The sequence below is a fragment of the Rhinoraja longicauda genome, chromosome 33 (assembly GCF_053455715.1).
Source record: "Rhinoraja longicauda isolate Sanriku21f chromosome 33, sRhiLon1.1, whole genome shotgun sequence".
Taxonomy (NCBI): domain Eukaryota; kingdom Metazoa; phylum Chordata; class Chondrichthyes; order Rajiformes; family Arhynchobatidae; genus Rhinoraja; species Rhinoraja longicauda.
The window spans coordinates 24806173-24813342 of NC_135985.1; the positions used below are offsets into that span (position 1 = coordinate 24806173).

Genomic DNA, 7170 nt, shown 5'->3' on the forward strand with positions numbered 1-7170 from the left:
GGAGTAAAGGAGCATTGGCAGTCCCTCCTACACAATATATCAACTATTTTTTTAACAACAAGAAGGGAAGGGAAGTGGGATATTGTTAGGATATCGGAGCACAGACACTGTCCAGCACAGAACTGACAGCATTTCCCAGTCAGATTAGCCTTAATATTTGAAGGTTGACCGCAATTAATGGCCAGTGCAAAATGTGAATGAAAATAACACAAATCTCAATGTTAGTTTTGTAGGAAAATAACTGCAGATGCTGGTGCAAATCAAAGGTATCACAAAATGGTGGAGTAACTCAGCAGGTCAGGCAGCATCTAGAAGAGAGGGAATGGGTGACATTTCGGGTCAAGAAATGCCCTTCTTCAGACTAGTTTTTCTCACTGTACAGGTCCACCACTGATTTTCCAGCATTTGGTGGTTCGGCACCTCTTTTAATCAGGACAATATTATGTGAGAGTGCTTGAAATACCCCCCCCCCCCAAAAAAACAAAATGTGACGCCCAGGTGGCCAATCACGACCTCGTCGGTACTTTGTGGCTGATTGGCGGGTTGAATTTGGCCCCTGCGGCCAGGGCTCTGGAACTCCCGTCCGGCCGGAGCCCACAAATCCGAACCCACAGCCGACTTCCCAGGCCGACTTTATGCTCGGTATCTCGGCTCCTCGGCTAACTAGGCGGAACTTGCCCTGCACAGCCTTGTATGGCACAAAACATTGCTCAATCTAACCCACCCAACCCACAGATTGAACCTGGTCATGGCTCCTGCAAAAGGCACAGTTATAGCCGCACAATATTTATGTTTTAATAACCTTTATTTTGATTTCTTGAACAGGATCTACATACAACGTCCCCTCAGTATGGGGGGTTGTGGATGGAAGAGCAGAATACTGGTGCTGTTTGTCCTTGGCACTATCATCACTCTGTATTGTCCCATTAACCAGGCAGCTAATATATTAGTTGTTCCCATTGCTGGAAGTCACTGGATCAACATGAGGATTCTAGTCGAAGAACTGAAGCTTCGCGGACACAACATTACTGTGCTTTATCAAGCTGGGGCTTGGCACATCACAGAGAGATCTGACCTGTACCAATCTATTGTCGTTCAAGAGCAAGGAAATATTGAAAGGGTCGATGTGGTGGGAATAATTCTACAAAACACATTGAAAATTGCACAGAATGGGTGGACTCTCAGAAGCAATGTAGAATTCCAGATTGAAATGTTTGCTTTTATGCAGAACTGCCATAAGATGATTAATGGCCACATTACTGATATTTTCGAAAACAAAACGTTGTTAAACTATCTCAAAGAGGCAATTTTTGACTTAGTGCTTACAGACCCTCTGTTTGGCAATGGTCCCATGCTTGCGTATTATTTAAAACTTCCGCTGGTGTATAATGTCCGATTGCTGGATAGCGGGGAAGCTCATTTCCTCTTTGCCCCATCACCACCTTCCTATGTCCCGATCTCCAGCTCGCAACTGACCGACAAAATGTCCTTTCTCCAAAGAACACAAAACGTCGTCCAAAGTCTGATTCATTATTCCATTGTAGAACTTGTCATTTACCCCAACTACAATGATCTTTGCCGTCGGTATCTGGGACCAGACACGGACTTCAAGTCGATTCTCCTCAGAGCTGATGTGTGGTTGATGAGGGTGGATTTTGTGTTTGAATTCCCAAGACCCACCATGCCAAACATTGTGTACGTCGGAGGCTTCCAGTGTAAACCAGCACGGCCTCTGGCAGCAGAGTTTGAGGAGTTTGTCCAAAGCTCAGGGAAGCACGGACTTGTTGTCATGTCAATGGGGACCTTTGTCAGTTTCTTGCCAATGGAGATTACAATGAAGATAGCAGAAGCTTTATCTCAAATCCCCCAGAAGGTTATCTGGAGATATGATGGTGAGACACCTCCCAACATAGGGAATAATACACTGCTGGCAAAATGGATCCCTCAGAACGACCTGCTAGGTCACCCCAACACACGAGCCTTTGTTTCACACGGAGGCACCAATGGCATTTACGAAGCCATCTACCATGGGGTGCCAGTGGTCGGCATCCCTCTGCTTTTTGACCAGTTTGACAATTTACTCAAGCTCGAATCTCGAGGGGCAGCAAAAGTGATCAACGTTGCCACCATGCACCCCACAGATCTGTTGCAGGCACTCAACGAGGTGATAAACGGCACATCTTATGGGGACAACATGAAGAGACTCTCCGCTCTCCATCGGGACCAGCCAGAGTCGCCAATGGAGAGAGCCGTTTTCTGGGTTGAGTACGTTGCCCGACACAAAGGAGCGGGGCATTTGCACCCAGTATCCCACCGACTCCCCTGGTACGCTTACTATTGTGTAGATGTGATGATCTTTCTGTTGTCTGTGTTACTCCTGCTCACTGTGCTGGTGGTTGGAACAATGAAGAAACTTTGTCGTGTTGTTTGTGGGAAAAAGCAAAAGACAGAGTGAGATTACCCTTTCTGTTTTGTGAGCTGTTTTTAAAAAAAAGTTCTCTTAATTAAAGTATATTGTTTCTGTAATCAATACATGGAGCCTCCTTTCCAGAAATCATGAATTTGGCATAAAAATCTAAGAATTATGTCAGTGAAATATGACTGCTTTGTATAGAAATGCATAGGAAATTTATAGCACACAACAAAAATGCTTTCCACTGTACCTTAGAACACGCGACAATAAACTCAACTAAATTCATAATTGTCTGAATAAAAGTACAGGGACTTTCTGGGTAATGAAGTACCTAACTTATGGAAATCATACTTTACACAAATTTTCCCATACATTTTTGAAGCAACTTATGATTACATACAGCAATGAAAAGGAGATAGTGATCAACTTTAGTAGTGCACATATGTTGACTACACTGAAGTACAGATGGTTGAAAGCTTAACTTCCTCGGAGTAAATATCACCAGCAACTTGTCCTGGACTAGCCATATCGAAGCAATGGCAAGGAAAACACACCAACACCTCTACTTCCTTAGAAGGCTTCAGACGTTCAGTATGTCCCCAACAACTCTCACCAACTCCGTCAGAAGCGTCATGGAAAGTATATTATTGGGATGCTCCACAGCACAGCTCCATCCAGGACCGCAAGACATTGCAGGGGAATTATGGACACAGCCCAGCCCATCATGCAAACCAACCTCCCTTCATTGACTCCATCTACACCTCATGCTGCCTTGGCAAGGCTAGCAGCATAATCAAGGACGAGTCGCACCCTGGCTACTTCCTCTGCTCCCTCACTCATCAGGCACAGATGTATGAAAAACACACACTTCCAGATTCAGCGACAGTTTCCTCCCAGCTGTTATTGTCGTGGTTACCGGTGTTCAAAATGAAGCAGATGACACGGAGAATTCTTCAAGAAGTTAAAAGCCTTTATTTGCAAACAACGGCTGGAACAATCAGGATGTCAACCATCTGACTGCCCACTTAGTACATCGGGCAGTCTATGTTTATAGGATTATTCCAAACCTTATCTTCTTTACATTACCTCATACCCACACTCCTTTCTTCAGTCATTCATTTCTTTGCAGTCACCCGTCTGTCCCGCCACCATTAAATCCCATTCAGTAATTTATCCTTATCTCAATGCTCACATCCCTTCATACTTGGCCTCCCTTATTTCCCTGCTAGTCCATCCCTCACATCCATTCATCTCCCCAAGGCCTATGTCTTTCTTTATCTGCCACCATTATCTTCTATTCTGGTTCATCCATCATTCCAACTCATATGTTTCTCCTCCTCGCTCCACCATTAATTATCCGCCTGAACAGAGCAGTTACAGACACGTGTCAAGGGTAAGGAATGTCTAGAGCACCTTAATTAGTTACAGAGAGGCGCCTAATGCCTAAGTAGTTACAAACCTTAAACAACAATGTATAAAATAATATCGTAACAATGTCTAATGTATAAAATAATATCGTATTATCTCCCATATTATCAGACAACTGAAACATCCTATCACCAACAAGAGAGCAGTCCTGACCTCCCATCTACCTAATTTGAACTCCTCGGACAATCATTATTTGTACTTTATCTTGCACTAAATGTTATTCCCTTCATTCTGTTTCTGAACACTGGGGACGGCTTGACTGTAATCATGTATAGTCTTTCCGCTGACTGGATAGCAAGCAACCTTAGTACACGTGACAATAAACAAAACTAAATTAAACTAAACTAAACATAGTCCATTCATTTCATTATGGCTAATGTTATCGTTCATTGAAATGACAGAAATATACCAAGTGTACAGAGATATGGTATTCCTGGCTATGCAAATTGGACATTTCTGACTTGTGGAGATCAGAAGAAAGTACAGCACATGAGCAGGCTATTTGACCCATGATGTCTGTGCCAAACTAATCCTTTCTGCCTGCAAGTGATCCATATCTTTCCATTACCTGCATTTTCACGTGCCTTTCTAAAAGCCTTTAAACGCCACTGCCATGTCTGCTTCTATCACTACCCCGGGCAGCGTGTTCCAGGCACTCTCCACTCTGTGTATCAAAGCACATCTCCTTTCTAGAGTGAACAGAGACTCTGTGTTTGACACCAGAGAAATTAATGAGGATTTTTTCCAACTTCTCCTTTAATCCAGGCTAGTTCCTGCTGAGCCTCCTCTACACCCACCAAAGCCTCAAAATCCTTCCTGTAATGGGACGACCAGAATTGCATTATATTCCAATTGCAGCGTAACCAAGGTCTTGTAAAGCTGCAACATGCCTTCCTTGCTCTTATACAGTCCCAACTGATGAAGGCAAACATACCAGACACGTTCTTTACCACTATGTGCTGGTGTTGCTACTTTCAAGGACCCTATGTTCTTAGAACCCAACATCATTCTGTACATCAATCAGGGGCTTGCCATTAACTCTATCCGTTCTCCTTTGATCTCTCAAAGTCCACAATCTCCCCTTTGCTTGGATTAAACTCCTTCTGCCATTTCTCTGCCCATGTCTGCAACTGATCTGTATGTTGCTGCATTGTTTCAGAGCCTTCGTCCCTGTCCACCCTCCACCAATGTTTGTGCCCTCTGCAAACTTACTAACCACCAACGCCATGTTTTTCTCCAAATCATCTATATACTAAAAACTCTTGTTTGTTTGTTTGTTTGTTCCTGAACTACAGCCAAAACTTTACACAATAGCGCAACAAATTTAGGCCCACCTTACTCACCGTCGTCCCTTTGGTGCTAATGGAAGAAGTTTCATTGAAATCGGTTTGTTATATCTTTAAAGTTATTCACATTTTAAAGTTTAAATCTATCTCATAGGGGGGAGGATAAGGGGGGGGGGCCGAGGGGATGGAGTGGGGGGGGGAGGGGAAGGGGGGAGAAGAGGGAAGAGGGAGGGGCAGAGGGGGGTAGGATATGTAGGTTAATTGGCTGGGTAAATGTAAAAATTGTCCCTAGTGGGTGTAGGATAGTGTTAATGTGTGGGGATCGCTGGGCGGCACGGACTTGGTGGGCCGAAAAGGCCTGTTTCCGGCTGTATATATATGATATGATATGATATGAGGGAGGATAAGGGGGGTTGGAGGGGATGGAGTGGGGGGGAGGGGAAGGGGGAGGTTTCCTCCCACACTCCAAAAATGTACAAGTTTGTAGGTTAATTGGCTTCTGTAAAGATTGTAAATTGTCCCTAGTGTGGAGGATACTGCTCGTGGATGGGGATCGCTGGTCAGCACGGGCTCAATGGGCAGAAGGGCCTGTTTCTGTTATCTCTAACCTAAACTAAATTAGGATGAGGTTGGGACCATTCTTCTGTGTGAAGAAGTGTCCCGACCCAAAACGTCACCTATCCATGTTCTCCATAGATGCTATCTGAGCCGTTGAGTTACTCCAGCAATTTGATAGACTACCAGGGTGGAAGCAGGTTAGGTGTATAAAGTGCTACAGGAATAAAGGGAGAAGGGGGGGGGGGGGGAAGGGGGGCAGTCAAAGGTTTTATTTGTGTATAAACGGCCATACCGTTAAAATCTGCATTGGATAAGTGATGGAACACAGCCGCCAAGATTGAAGAGGGCAGCAGTTCTCTGCGTTTGAGTGGCTCCCCTCAGGACGCCGGCTTCGTTGCCCCTGCTGTTGGACACGGAGGAGAAGGGCGACCTTTGTCCCCAAGGCTGTTCAGCTCCTCAACTCCCAACCACCCCTATCCTGCTGGTCGCCCTGCTAACCCCCCCCCCCCCCCCCCCCCCCCCCATAGTTTCTGTACTACTCTACGTGCCTTTGTAAATTGCCCCACGGGGACAAATAACGTGTTTTTGAACTTTGAATTGAACTTGAGTCAAGTTTCCTTTAGTGCGTTGACCGTGAATCCACGTTCAGGCGAGAAAGAGGTGTTTCCCATTAGACCACCACACTGGTCCTTGAGGAAGGGAGGGTGGTGGAGGCCAATGAGAGTGGATCCATAGGCAGAGGGCACCCATCAGCTGTGGGAACCATGGGAGGGATGTGAGGGGATTGGACAGGACTAGTTCCCAGAGGGTGTGTGTGGCATGGAAGGGCCAGTGAGGGGGAGGGTGAGGGAGCCGAGGGTTTGGTTTCTAAATGAGGCAGGTGGCAGCGATACCCTGGTGGGAGAATAGAATATCACGGATATAGATGTGGAGTTGAAATGTTGGGGTGTGCAGAATAAATCCTGGTGGCAGGGGAAGAGTAACCGGGGGAGAGAGGGGGGGACGTTGTGAAGCTGTGGGATTCTCTGCCTCAGAAGGCAGTGGAGGCCAATTCACTGGATGCTTCAAAGAGAGAGCTAGATAGAGCTCTCAATGATAGCGGAGTCAGGGGGTATGGGGAGAAGGCATCCACTGATTGTGGATGATCAGCCATGATCACGGTGAATGGCGGTGCTGGCTTGAAGGGCCGAATGGCCTCCTCCCTCACCTATTGTCTGTCTAAGTGGAGGGGGGGGAGGAGAGTGGGGAGGAGAGTAGGGTTGGGGAGGGGGATGTCTAGGCTGCCTCCATATGTCCATCACCCTCCTCTGTCTACCAGTCACACTCCCCCTTGCCTCACCGCCCCCTCTCCCCTCCAAGCTGCCCATCTCGCCTCTCCAAGCTCGCACCTGATGCAAGGAATTCCCTTGCCGCCGACTGATGCTGCCCGATGTAACCGTACATGTACTGAGCGCCGCCTTCTCCCCGCTCATTGGCTGTTAATCA

General features: G+C 46.4%; 1 pseudogene; it reads left to right on the forward strand.

Moving 5' to 3' along the window:
• Positions 1-850: 850 nt before the first annotated feature.
• On the forward strand, positions 851-2455 carry LOC144609127 (UDP-glucuronosyltransferase 2C1 pseudogene; annotated as a pseudogene).
• The last annotated feature ends 4715 nt before the right edge of the window (positions 2456-7170 follow it).